This window comes from Salmo salar, chromosome 01, assembly GCF_965601325.2.
Source record: "Salmo salar chromosome 01, fSalSal1, whole genome shotgun sequence".
Classification (NCBI taxonomy): domain Eukaryota; kingdom Metazoa; phylum Chordata; class Actinopteri; order Salmoniformes; family Salmonidae; genus Salmo; species Salmo salar.
Genome location: NC_138291.1, coordinates 21777789 through 21792811, shown reverse-complemented (window position 1 = coordinate 21792811; position 15023 = coordinate 21777789). Strand labels below are relative to the sequence as shown.

Below are 15023 nucleotides of genomic sequence, written 5' to 3'. Positions count from 1 at the left end.
TAAGTAAACCCCCGCCTTATCGCAGTTCACTGGTCACCATAGCAGCACCCACCCACAGCACACTCTCCAGCAGGTATATCTCACTGGTCACCCCCAAAGCCAATTCCTGCTTTGGCTGCCTTTCCTTCCAGTTCTCTGCTGCCAATGACTGGAACGAACTGCAAAAATCGCTGAAGCTGGAGAGTCTTATCTCCCTCACTAACTTCAAGCACCAGCTGTCAGAGCAGCTCACAGATCATTGCACCTGTACATAGCCCATTTGTAAATAGCCCATCCAACTACCGCATCCCCATACTGTATTTATTTATTTATTTTGCTCCTTTGCACCCCAGTATCTCTACTTGCACATTCATCTTCTGCACATCTATCACTCTAGTGCTTAATTGCTATATCGTAATTACCTCGCCACTATGGCCTATTTCATTGCCTTACCTCCCTTATGTTACCTCATTTGCACACACTGTATATATATATATATATATATATATATATATATATATATATATATATATATTGTTTTTCTACTGTATTATTGACTGTATGTTTGTTTATTCCATGTGTAACTCTGTGTTGTTGTATGTGTCGAACTGCTTTGCTTTATCTTGGCCAGGTCGCAGTTGTAAATTAAACTTGTTCTCTACCTGGTTAAATAAAGGTGAAATATATATATATATTTTTTAATGTCAAATTGTTGAGAGGCCTGGCTTTCTGAGGCTGATGAAGGTTGCTATGCCTCACTACAAAGTGAGTGCTGGTCATTTTATTTGTTGTTTGTTTATTGGATTTGCTTACTTTAGGCTGTGTTCATTTAATCCTGGACTAGGGAAACTTACCTCTCATTGCCACTTGGTGCCATTTTTAATGTTAATGTTATTATTTTAATGTTTATGCACACAAAAAGTGCATAGTGCTGCTAACTTTATTTGTTGTTTGTTGGTTTTCAATATAAACTTGGTGAAATTATTTCAGTGTGTGTATCAGTACTTTAACATTTCCAGCACATTTTAACAATACCGCGATAATACTGATAACCATGATTATTTTGGTCACTATAATCGTGTTATGAAATTTTCATACCGTTTCATCTCTAATGTGTAGTGTCAGCATTTGTTGCTGGCATGTTATGCCTAAATTTGCTAATCTTGCCAATGAAAAAATCATTAAAGTAGTTAGCAATATCAGTTGGTTTTGTGATGAATGAGCCATCTGATTCAATGAAGGATGGAGCCAAGTTTGCCTTTTTTCACAGAATTTCATTTAAGGTGTTCCAAAGATTTTTATTATCATTCTTCTTGGTTTCATAGTGTAGTTTCTTATTTTTATTCAGTTTAGTCATATGATTTCTCAATTTGCAATAAGTTTGCCAATCGGTTGTGCAGCCAGACTTATTTGCCATTCCTTTTGCCTCATCCCTCTCAACCATACCATTTTTCAATTCCTCATCAATCCACAGGGATTTAACAGTTTTCATTTTCTTAATGGGTGCATGCTTATTAGCAACTGGAATAAGCAATTTCATAAATGTGTCAAGTGCAGTGTCTGTTTGCGCCTCATTGGGGCGGCAGGTAGCCAAGTGGTTAGAGCGTTCGAATCCCAGATCTGACAAGGTAAAAATCTGTTGTTCTGCCCCTGAACAAGGCAGTTAACCCACTGTTCCTAAGCTGTCTTTGTAAATAAGAATTTGTTCTTAACTGACTTGCCTGGTTAAATAAACAACAAAAAATGACAGACCAACAGATATTCTTTACAACAACATAGGAATCATTATAAAACTTCTTATACACTATATTAGGCCCAGCCTTTGGAACTTTATCTAACTTTGGAACTTAGATATGGCTACTATATTGTGATCACTACATCCAATGGATCTGGATACTGCTTTCAAGCTAATTTCTGCAGAATTAGTAAAGATGTGATCAATACTTGTTGATGATTTCATTCCTGTGCTGTTTGTAACTACCCTGGTAGGTTGACTGATAACCTGAACCATGATGCAGGCACTGGTTACAGTTTGAAGCTTTTTCTTGAGTGGGCAGTTTGATGAAAGCCAGTCAATATTTAAATCACCCAGAAAATATACCTCGCTGTTGATATCACATACATTATCAAGCATTTCACACATGTTATCCAGATACTGACTGTTAGCACTTGATGGTCAATCGCAGCTTCCCACCAGAATGGGCTTTAGGTGAGACAGATGAACCTGCAGCCATAAGACTTCAATTGTATTTGACATGACATCCACTCTAATATTCGTGGGGAATGTGGTTCTGAATATAAAAACAGCAACACCTCCATCATTGGCATTTCTATCTTTTCAATAAATGTTATAACCTTGTGTTGCTACCACTGTATCGTCAAAGGTATTATCTAAGTGAGTTTTAGAGATAGTAAAAGATGACATTCATATTCTGACGAGCAAATTATTGATTCATGAAACTTGTTTCTTAAGCTACATATACAGTTGAAGTTGGAAGTTTACATACACCTTAGCCAAATATATTTAAACTCAGTTTTTCACAATTCCTGACATTTAATCCTAGTAAAAATCCCATGTTTTAGGTCAGTTAGGATTGCCACTGTATTTTAAGAATGTGAAATATCAGAATAATAGTTGAGAGAATTATTTATTTCAGCTTTTATTTCTTTCATCACATTCCCAGTGGGTCAGAAGTTTACATACACTCAATTAGTATTTGGTAGCATTGCCTTTAAATTGTTTAACTTAGGTCAAACATTTCGGGTAGTCTTCCACAAGCTTCCCACAATAAGTTGGGTGAATTTTGGCCCATTCCTCCTGACAGAGCTGGTGTAATTGAGTCAGGTTTGTAGGCCTCCTTGCTTGCATACACTTTTTCAGTTCTGCCCACAGATTTTCTATAGGATTGAGGTCAGGGCTTTGTGATGGCCACTCCAATAACTTGACTTTGTTGTCCTTAAGCCATTTTACCACAACTTTGGAAGTATGCTTGGGGTCATTGTCCATTTGGAAGACCCATTTACGACCAAGCTTTAACTTCCTGACTGATGTCTTGAGACGTTGGTTTAATATATCCACATAATTTTCCCTTCCTCATGATGCCATCTATTTTGTGAAGTGCACCAGTCCCTCCTACAGCAAAGCATCCCCACAACATGATGCTTCACGGTTGGCATGGTGTTCTTCGGCTTGCAAGCTTCCCCCTTTTTCCTCCAAACATAACGATGGTCATTATGGCCAAACAGTTCTATTTTTGTTTCATCAGACCAGAGGACATTTCTCCAAAAAGTACGATCTTTGTCCCCATGTGCAGTTGCAAACCGTAGTCTGGCTTTTTTATGGCGGTTTTGGAGCAGTGGCTTCTTCCTTGCTGAGCTGCCTTTCAGGTTATGTCGATATAGGACTCGTTTTACTGTGGATATAGATACTTTTGTACCTGTTTCCTCCAGCATCTTCACAAGGTCCTTTGCTGTTGTTCTGGGATTGATTTGCACTTTTACGCACCAAGGTACGTTAATCTCTAGGAGACAGAACACGTCTCCTTCCTTAGCGGTATGACGGCTGCGTGGTCCCATGGTATTTATACTTGCGTACTATTGTTTGTTCTGATGAACGTGGTACCTTCAGGCGTTTGGAAATTGCTCCCAAGGATGAACCAGACTTGATGAGGGTCTACAATTTTTTGTCTGAGGTCTTGGCTGATTTCTTTTGATTTTCCGATGATGTCAAGCAATGAGGCACTGAGTTTGAAGGTAGGCCTTGAAATACATCCACAGGTACAGCTCCAATTGACTCAAATTATGCTAATTAGCCTATCAGAAGCTTCTAAAGCCATGACATCATTTTCTGGAATTTTCCAAGCTGTTTAAAGGCACAGTCAACTTAGTGTATGTTAACACCTGACCCACTGTAAGTGTGATACAGTCAATTATAAGTGAAATAATCTGTCTGCCAACCGACATGCCAAAACTATAGTTTGTTAACAAGAAATCTGTGGAGTGGTTGAAAAACGAGTTTTAATGACGTGTATGTAGACTTACGACTTCAACTGTATTAACGTGGGCTCCTTTGAGCAGTTTTCTTCCGGGATGCTTACTTGCTTTCATTGCTTTACTGTGAAGCTTAGCAGCAGTAGATGTGCTCATGTTCTTTATGTTAGTAGGGTGAGCTGCTCACAGTGGACTTTCTCCTAGGGCACACCAGCTTAGTGCTAACAGTATAAATCTGGTTCATAGGCACATGATTACTGCATACAATAGCTGTAGGATCAGTAGAGGCATTCAAGGCAGTTAAAGGGACATAAATTAGGTTACTTATATTGTGTTTACTGACACCACTGGTGTATTGTACAATTGCTGAAGCATTATGACAACTCTGTGTCACAATGGTAGGGATTAGCTGAACTGGGCTTGAATCATTGAGTTATGATACAGCCTGGAATTGAACCAGGGTGTCTGTAGTGACATCTCTAGCACTGAGATGCAGTGCCTTAGATCACTGCACCACTAGGCCCATTTAGTTTACAAATAATCCAGTGGTCAGTTAGATTCTGTTTTTGTTGATGAGAGCTAGAAATGACTCAATAACAATAACAGCTCAAATGTTTTATTGTAAACAGCTGTTATCTGATGTTAAGTAGAATTTAATGAAATATAGTTTGCGTATTCTAGGCTAGCGTAACATTATTTTCTAATAAACTTCTGCATGTACAGTACTGTTCACACGTACACCTTACAGATCAATATTTTTTAGCCTGTAAAAGGCATATTATTGGCTGAGAGGTACTGGGTAGAGTGACAGGTTTGCAGAGGCATATGAGGTCAGGGGTCAAAGTGAGGGTGGGGTTAACAACAGCGGGCTCATTTTACATCTGGAGGGAAAATGTCACATGCATGCTAAGGCAGGATACACACAGACCTGCACAGACATGAGACCAGAGAGACAGTGTATTCTTCCACTGTCTGACAAACAGATGAACACATGGAAGATCAAACAAAAGAAGCTTCAAGTTCTGTGGGTCAACAAGTCCTGCATTAGCCTACTTCCATCAAGTACAATTAGCCTGTCACACTCCCCTCAAGGGTGGATGATATATCAGTGATGTCATTCCATAAAATAAGAGGCCTCTTGTTGTAGAGTTCTAGTGAGTTCCATACTGTAACAGACATGCTGCTCTCCAATTCAATTCACACCATAATAAGACAAGCTTACAATACAGTATCATCTGTGAATAAGACTGCTCCATTCCAAAGATAAACCATTTACAAGCGACTCACAGTTTGTTTTGTCTATGAATAATGTGAGCTCCTCTGTTTTTTTTGTCTCCACCCAGAGTACAGAGCAGCACAGGGTCAGGGCAGTACAGTGGATGTGAACACAAGCCCAGCATTTTCTTCTGTACTGTATGTCGGAGAGTACAGTCAGGTAGAATATCTTTGTCCTGGAGACAAAATATAACTGGCCTAAGTTAAGAGCTAGATGTGACTAACTGGACAGATCTTGACATGTATAAAAATCCTAAAATAATGGGTTACACCCTTAAATTAGCTGATAAAATGATTCATCATTGCTATCCTCAGGAGTACTGTACGAGCTGTGACTGAGGAAGGAAGGGAGGGAGCGATGGGGGAGGGAGGGGGTGAAGAGGAAACGCAGCAATCAGGTGTGCTCTCATCCTCTGGGCTTCCTCAAGAGGAAAGAGAAAGACATCCTTTCCTGGCATTAAACATTTCCCAAATAAATACCTTTAATATGGTTCTTCTATTTGATTAACGTGATGTTTAAATTAAACCTATTGTCTCATTTTTACAGAAATCCTTAAACTGAGGCCAGACTTTCTCGTAATGATATTACAGATTTTTAAAAAGTCTGGAGATTCCTCCATTTATCTCCTGTTGACTCCTATAATTACTCTTCCCAGCTCTTTTAGTTGCTGGGCGGAAACGAGACGCACCTCGGCCAAATTACATCCTGCCTGGCCTCTAGTGGCATCTAGTCCGGGGGTCCTCTCATATACATACAACCACTCACTGTCTATCTGTCTGTCAGCACCTTAGGCTTAGTACACAGCATCATGCATATTGGAGGCCTCCAAACATTCCTTTAAAGAAGGTCTAGATGGCAAGTAGGCAGGCAGCTGAGACAACAGTTAGCGACGGCCCACCCATTAGGGCGTTAGGGGCGGCACCCCACTTGTGATTGGTCAAAGAAAATAGTACAAATAGTACAAAAATGTATGTATTTTAACATACATACATATATATATATAGTTTGGACACAACTACTAATTCAAGGGTTTTTTCTTTATTTCTACATTGTAGAATAATAGTGAAGACATCAAAACTATGAAATAACACATATGGAACCATAAAGTAACCAAAAAAGTGTTAAACAAATCGAAATATATTTTATATTTGAGATTCTTCAAAGTAGCCACCCTTTGCCTTGAAGAGGCAACTCCGGGATGCTGTCTTTCTAGGCAGAGTTGCAACGAAAAAGCCATATCTCAGACTAGCCAATAAAAAGAAAAGATTAAGATGGGCAAAAGAACACACACACACTGGAGAGAGGAACTCTGCCTAGAAGGCCAGCATCCCGGAGTCGCCTCTTCACTGTTGACGTTGAGACTGGTGTTTTGCGGGTACTATTTAATGAAGCTGCCAGTTGAGGACTCGAGAGGCATCTGTTTCTCAATCTAGACACTCTAATGTACTTGTCCTCTTGCTCAGTTGTGCACCGGGGCCTCCCACTACTCTTTCTATTCTTGTTAGAGCCAGTTTGCGCTGTTCTGTGAAGGGCGTTGTAAGAGATCTTGAGTACACAGCGTTGTAAAAGATCTTGAGTTTCTTGGAAATTTCTCGCATGGAATAGCCTTCATTTCTCAGAACAGGAACAGACTGACAAGTTTCAGAAGAAAGTACTTTGTTTCTGGCCATTTTGAGCCAGTAATCGAACCCACAAATGCTCAAACAGCAAGTAAAAGAAGTCTGTATCCATTGAGAATTTAAATAGTTCCTTAATGTAGCCTACTTGAAAAATAATTCCAGCTCTCTGTAATGTTCTGATCTGGTGGAAATCATAAAATAGGCCTGCCTGATTACTTTCTGTCCCTTGCACAAATAGCCTACAGATGTGTCTCTCTGGAGCTCAGCTCAGGGCATGGGAAACTGAGGGTCCAGGGTATTTTATACAATGTTGCTAGTTTGTTAGCACAAGCTTTGGGCTGGACCAAGTTAATAGTCGATACAATGTTTCAAGTTCCTTGCAGACAGGCCATGCGTAGCTAATGTGATTTATTTTTATTTTTATATTTTCTATCTGCAGGCTGCAATGTTGTCATTTATTGGCTTCATGTAGGCGATTTTTACAGTTGGCAATGTACTTTTAGATTTGTATAATTTGAATTTAGATGGCAATGATTTTGAGATACGAAGACTTTATTATAAAAGAAATTAAACAACTTCAGGAGCATAATTACAGAATCTGCGAAGGCCAGCAGCAGCGGGAGGAGGTGGTTTGGGAACAGGTTTTTTTCTTCTGGTTAGGCCATCTTGATCTCTGGCTCCCTCAAGTCATTTGTGTGTCTTAATTATTTAATCACAGTGTGCTTAAAGCATCAGACAAGCTCAGTAGCCTACATAGAGTTGATTTTATTCAAACACACAGGGTATTTGGAAAAATATGGAAAAATACACATTTAAACGATTTTTTTGTTGGGGACACCCCTAAAATCGGACATCTACGTCAAAGAAGAGTCGAAGGATAGAGGAATACACTCGCTAGAACCTTCTCATTGTGGACCTGAAAGGACGTGGCTTATTGTTTCCCCCACATGTGGAGGTTTTTCTGTAGGTGGTGTGATCAAATTAATTAGCATGATCAAATGAATTAGCCAACTACAATCATTTTGAGAAACATTGAGAAATAGTTTGGATGTTTTGGATAAATTAACCAGTTATCTACCTTTGATAAGCAGATAGCTGGTAGCTTGTTAGCCAGTTAGCTCCCATGTCAATTTCAAGTCTTTCAAAACTAATATCTGACTAACACAGAAATATGAAGTTAATATGAAGTTAATTCAAAATGAAAGTTAACTGGCAAACTCATAATGCTTTGTGACATTATGTTAGCTTGCTATCTCCAGTTACTGTATCTCCAGATAATGTATTTCACTTATTGCATCTGCATGCTTGTTGCATTCTCCCTGGTGTACTCATTCGTTCATGAGCTGGCTGCTTATTCTAAATAGTATAATCTAACCTGTTCAAAACAGTGGCAGCATGCGTAACAGTGGTCATTCAGTTTTTGACATGCAAAAGTGACAGTTGTATTTATGCTGTTGCTCAAGTGCACAGATCGATTTATACATATTCTCAAAGAAACTACCAGTAGTTCAAAAACTTGGTATCATATATCTGTCGTGCTGCTTTGGCGACAACCCCAACCACCTCGCGCCCCGGGTATTCAGACAATCAGTGGCCCCCACTGGTCTGTAGACACCAGAGGGTGAAAAAAGAGAACCATCTGATGACAGACTTGGCCAAGCATGCCGTTACAAGTCAGCAAGACTGTAGTTAGCTATGCACAGACAGGAAATCTGTCATCTAGGGCCTGCAGATAATGCTGCCGTTTTGTTCCCAGTGCAGTCACAACAATCATCACTAAAGCATTGGTAATAACACCAGTCACAATAGTAATAATAAACATGTTCTCAAATGGTGAGGAATTATCATGTATACATACAGTAGTACTACATAATGAAAATCACAATCTAGGAGACTTTAAACCAAGACTGCAAGCAGATTTTTGACACTTGTTTTAAGCCAAAAACATCTCATGCGCCCTTATTGAGGAGTGGCATTCCAGAAATTGTATGACAGAGTCACAAACAAAACCAAGAGCCTGCTCTGGAGTGCACATTGGCACCAGTAGGGAGAATCCTCTAGGTCCATCTCTCCTTCTCCTTCTCTGCGCGCAAACACGCACACACACACACACACACACACACACAGTATTACTATCCTACCTAAAATTGATTTCCCTAACCCTCACCGTAACCCTAAAATAGCCTTTGTCCTCGTGGGGACCTGAGAGAATTTTCCTATCCTTGTGGTGACTTCTGGTACCCACAAGGATAGTAATACAAACCCACCGACCCACACACAGACCCACACACACACACATTCTGCTTCTTGGACTCTGTGCTCTCTGCATGGCTATGTTATTGGCAGTGTGTCATGATCTCCCATTGCCAGCGTTACTGTAATCAGTGGTCCATTATACACAACAGGCCTCTCTGAATGGATGGGCAGGGATGACAAAGACACTTGTGCTGGGGAGGACAGTGCCCTGCAGCATACTAAAATGGCCAGGCTCACTCTCTGTCCTTTTCCCCTCTCTGTAGTTATCTCTCAATTCAATTCAATTTAAGGGGCTTTATTGGCATGGGAAACATATGTTTATATTGCCAAAGCAAGTGAAATAGATAAACAAGAGTGAAATAAACAAAAAATGAACAGTAAACATTACTCACAAAAGTTCAAAAAGAATAAAGACATTTAAACATTTCATATTATGTGTATATACAGTGTTGTACTGATGTTCAAATACTTAATGTACAAAAGGGAAAATACATAAATATAGGTTGTATTTACAATGGTGTTTTTTCTTCACTGGTTGCCCTTTTCTTGTGGCAACAGGTTACATATCTTGCTGCTGTGATGGCACACTGTGGTATTTCACCCAATAGATATGGGAGTTTATCAAAATTGGGTTTGTTTTCGAATTCTTTGAGGGTCTGTGTAATCTAAGGGAAATATGTCTCTCTAATATGGTCATACATTTGGCAGGACGTTAGGAAGTGCAGCTCAGTTTCCACCTCATTTTGTGGGCAATGTGCACATAGCCCGTCTTCTCTTGAGAGCCAGGTCTGCCTTCGGCGGCCTTTCTCAATAGCAAGGCTATGCTCACTGAGTCTGTACATAGTAAAATATTGGTCAGGTATTGTGAATGTACACTCTCTTTACGTTCAAATAGCATTCTCGTTTTTTTGTAAATTCTTTCCATTGTGTCAAGTAATTATCTTTTCTCATGATTTGGTTAGGTCTAATTGTGTTGCTGTCCTGGGCTCTGCTCCCCAGGATCAGTTTGCTTAGCGGGCTCTTCTCCAGGTTCATTTCTCTGTAGGTGATGGCATTGTTATGGAAGGTTTGGGAATCGCTTCCATTTAGGTGGTTGTAGAATTTAACGGCTCTTTTCTGGATTTTGATAATTAGCGGGTATCGGCCTAATTTTGCTCTGCATGCATTATTTACATTGTACACGGAGGATATTTTACAGCTCTTTTGTTGCAGTCTCAATTTGGTGTTTGTCCCATTTTGTGAATTCTTGGTTGGTGAGTGGACCCCAGACCTCCCAACCATAAAGGGCAATGGGTTCTGTCACTGATTCAAGTATTTTTTGCCAAATCCTAATTGGTATGTCGAATTTTAGGTTCCTTTTGATGGCATAGAAGGCCCTTCTTGTCTGGTCTGGTCTGGTCTGGTCTGGTCTGGTCTGGTCTGGTCTGGTCTGGTCTGGTCTGGTCTGGTCTGGTCTGGTCTTGTCTTGTCTTGTCTTGTCTTGTCTTGTCTTGTCTTGTCTTGTCTTGTCTTGTCTTGTCTTGTCTTGTCTTGTCTTGTCTTGTCTTGTCTTGTCTTGTCTTGTCTTGTCTTGTCTTGTCTTGTCTTGTCTTGTCTTGTCTTGTCTTGTCTTGTCTTGTCTTGTCTTGTCTTGTCTTGTCTTGTCTTGTCTTGTCTTGTCTTGTCTTGTCTTGTCTTGTCTTGTCTTGTCTTGTCTTGTCTTGTCTTGTCTTGTCTTGTCTTGTCTTGTCTTGTCTTGTCTTGTCTTGTCTTGTCTTGTCTTGTCTTGTCTTGTCTTGTCTTGTCTTGTCTTGTCTTGTCTTGTCTTGTCTTGTCTTGTCTTGTCTTGTCTTGTCTTGTCTTGTCTTGTCTTGTCTTGTCTTGTCTTGTCTTGTCTTGTCTTGTCTTGTCTTGTCTTGTCTTGTCTTGTCTTGTCTTGTCTTGTCTTGTCTTGTCTGTCTGTCTGTCTGTCTGTCTGTCTGTCTGTCTGTCTGTCTGTCTGTCTGTCTGTCTGTCTGTCTGTCTGTCTGTCTGTCTGTCTGTCTGTCTGTCTGTCTGTCTGTCTGTCTGTCTGTCTGTCTGTCTGTCTGTCTGTCTGTCTGTCTGTGTGTGTGTGTTGACAAGGGGCCAGGCCGAGCAGTTTTATGACATGCTGAGGAGGAGCGGTTGAAACACCACAGTGAGAGAGAGATTGAGAGAGCAGCCTGCAGTCTGTCAGCCCTCAAGGAGTGGAACTTAAAGGATATTGGATATTTCTCTCATTAGAAATCTAGAGTTCCAACGAACATTAGGAATGCTCATTTGTCAGCAATAACAGATGATATAGCAGAGCAGTTTGCACACACTGGGAAATTAGAGTCCATAAGGAGAAATTAAATAGATCTACAGAGCGAGTTAGCAGTAACTCAATGTATACCATTCCATAGCTAAATATCATGTTCATAGCTGCTTTCTAAAGCCTCTGACAGGCCTGAAATGTTAGCTGGCCTAGATACAGGGATCAATATAAGCCAGAGGAGCAGCATGGCATTTCACATCAGCAGCTGTAATTACAGTATATGGGTGTCTGGTGTGGGAAATACACTTCAATAGAATGCAATAGGGTTAGGGTTAAAGCTGCACTGGCTTTCTTAGGGTAGGTCCCTGGTGTATAGACATTTGGACATGTGGAGGGATCAGGCACTATTGAGTGTCTACACTGAGAATATGAGTATTAATCAGAGATCCCCAAATTGAAGTGTAGTCCAGAACAACAGCAGAGATCCATTCCTGTGGTGTCATAAACAGTGCTAGGTAACACACACCCATCACTGAAGAACACAGCAAGCTTTTGACGAATTGCAGTACATGTAAGATCTTGTCCTCCCTCAGAGAGTGCTTGAAAATGATGTGATTAACCTTTAGATAGAGTACCTCTGGCAGAATATTCAAGTTAGACCTTTTCTAAAAATACAGAATAGCTTTTTGCTTCATTTTGTTGTCTCCCAATACGATCTAAGCAAGGCCAGCCATCTTAGTCATTTGACAAATTTTTCACAGAAGAGGTGGATGAAATCATTCCCTTCTAAATAGGCTAACCCTCCCAGTCTAGGCCTTTGAACACAGCAGTTGTTGGGTAAAGTATACAGTGTACCACAGGAGTTGCTACAGTATGTAATGTCCCATTAAAGACGCAGGCCACAGTCCCTCAGAAAGAGGGTCCCCACCCACCCAGTGCAGACGGAGGCCTTGAGGGAGTCCAACATGTCATCAGAAGAACAGAACACTATGTCAGTGTGTGAGGCAATAGTAGAGAGGGAGAGGCCAAATAGGTCGTTGTTAGCTGCCCAGCTAATAGCTCTGGATGCATTTTAATGTCAGTAGAACAAAATTCTCTCCCAACCTCAAATTACGACAAATGACAACAGGCCAGTTCAAAACTTTGACATTTACAGTAATATGCATTATGCTGACTTCAGAGTGGGTACTGGAGATAGTGTTTAGGAGTTTCATTAGTCACCCTAACATGCTGACTACATCGGCCACGTGTGTGCGTCCCCGTGCACATGCTGATTTTGTCCATCCACACCAGACATGATTATGACATGCAGGTTAAAATACCAAAATCTAATTTTAATCAAATATATTCATTTCAAATATATTAATTATGTGTGAAACACACATAAAACATTCATGGACATATGGCTAGTTGCTACTGCTAGCTAGTTTGTCCTGGGAGATGAACATTGGGTTGTTATTTTACCTGACATGCATACCGTCCTCTTTTTAGCTGGTTCTTTGTATAATTTTGACCCGGCGTCATATAAAATCGTGAGTTTCTCTACTCCGACGAATAATCCACAGATTAAAAAGGGAAACCTAGTTTTTAGTTAGTTATCTTTAATTAATTTATCCTTGTTTGTCTTTCAAGCATCCATGTGGGTTTCTATCTTCCTGATATCCAATAAGGAGGGGACTTGCAGCACGTGGAAGTGTGTCAAATAAAAACAAGTTCTACTTTAGCGCTTGGCTCCGCAGACGCCTGTTCACGTGCGCGAGCGGTGTGGGTGAAATGCTTGAATAACGTTTGTACATTTATTTTGCAACACTTGCGCACGCAACATGGCCAGTGTGGTTTGTATGTAATAGTGACAATTGAATAGTGTAAATGACAAGACATTATTGGAGAAAGTCACAGATCCATAGTGTCCAAAAATATTGACAACGGAACTAGAAGCTTCACAGCTCGAGTCCAATTCTGAACACAGATGTTCACAGCTGGTAAATACACATTTTGGTGACAAATCTCCCATGTCCACCTCCAGAACGAAGGACGAAAGGCCCAGTCAGTCAGTTTCACACCCAGCTATGGCTGTGTGATGTGCTGATCCACATTACATCTCAGTGGCTCCTCAGTGGTGAATGGGAGGATTTAGTGCATGATCGCACAGTCCTCTGAAAAATCGGAAGTATGCTCCTCTCTGCGGACTGCTATGCACTCTGGCCTGACTCTCACCCTCTGCCAGACACTCTGAGGCTTTCCCATAAGCCCCTACCCACTGGATGAACTTACAGACCCGACACACACACTTTGGGAAATTAGTGATTCTGTCCAGCTGCATCTGTGAGCGACAATAACAACCAGGAAAAGAATAACAACAGAGGCTCCCCAATCTGAAATCAACCCTCTGGTATGAAGCTAAGGACAAACTAGGTGGGATGCTGAAGGAGTTATGGTTGGATTCTTAGCATGCAAGGATAAGCCAGGAACCAGAGCTGTTGAGCCAAAATAAAGATGGAAGTTTAGGGCATGATGGTGATGTACCTGTGGTGTTTGTTCTACAGGATGAAGGGTCATGCAAGGTAGTGCGTGCCATCTAAAGGCCCAGGGTTCACTTCACCTGACTGCTCAGCTAGAGAACCACTGACTGCAGTAGACCTGGGCACAGCAAAGAGTCCTCACACTCCCTAAAAACCAGAGATCCCTTTTTAGGAGTCATTACCAGGGGTAGAGGCATCTGTACTCACAGCAGCCAAGTGACATGGCTATTTGCTAAGCAAATTACCGATAGTGTGTGCAAATCTCAGAGGCTTCCAACTCTTTCCCCAGTGCTGATGCAAAGTGAACTGGACAAGCATGGAGCCAGACAATACAATAGCAGATCAAAGCGCTCACCATATCTAAATCATCTTTTAGCAGCCTAGCCCGAGGCGCATAGATTCCTGGAATACTGTTTGATCGGATGTGGTTGTAGGCTACTCTAACAACTTGGCCAAACATTTTGATTAAAATTAGACTTTTCTGATTAATACAAGTGTTACCAAAGAAAGTTCCAGTTCATTGGAGTCATGCACTTGCTTGATTGAGGAATGCTATACATGCCTAAGTGAATTTGTTGAAATGGAGTTAGGGGTGGGTGCTCTGGAACACTTTCTTAAGTGTTTGAATCAAACTTCATGATACACTGTACAACGTTTGGCTATATAGGTATTCCAATACTATTTTGGACTAGGCTAAAATCGATATACTAAACTTAATCAGAAACTAAAGGGTAATGTATTATACAGTACTCCTACAGTACATTTGCTCAGTTATGACAATACTTTATCATTCACCAACAGTTTATAATTAGTAGCCTGGTTTATTAGTTTATAGACTAGTTAATTAATCAGAAATAAACAGTGAACCTGTAATAACTGATGGAAAGTATTGTTTATATTGTCAGGCCTTAAATGTCTTGGTAAGGAGTGGATAAAAATCATAATTACATTTAGGTTGCACTTGATACTATGCAATCTATTTTAATATCATGCACCTGTACCCTTGAAAAAAGAAGAGAGGGGCACCATATCTTTCGGCATTGAGTTTGTACAGAACATCTAGAAATTCAGCACAATTGTGTCATTGGTGTGACAACCACGTTCCTGCAAATTTCGTACACTGA

At 40.5% G+C, this 15023-nt stretch overlaps 1 protein-coding gene across 2 annotated transcripts in view; it reads right to left on the bottom strand.

Annotated features, from left to right (window-relative positions):
- LOC106574446 (Rho guanine nucleotide exchange factor (GEF) 10) overlaps positions 1–15023 on the bottom strand; it is a 106497-nt gene that overhangs the window by 90885 nt on the left and 589 nt on the right. The gene's annotated exons all lie outside the window — the stretch shown is intronic.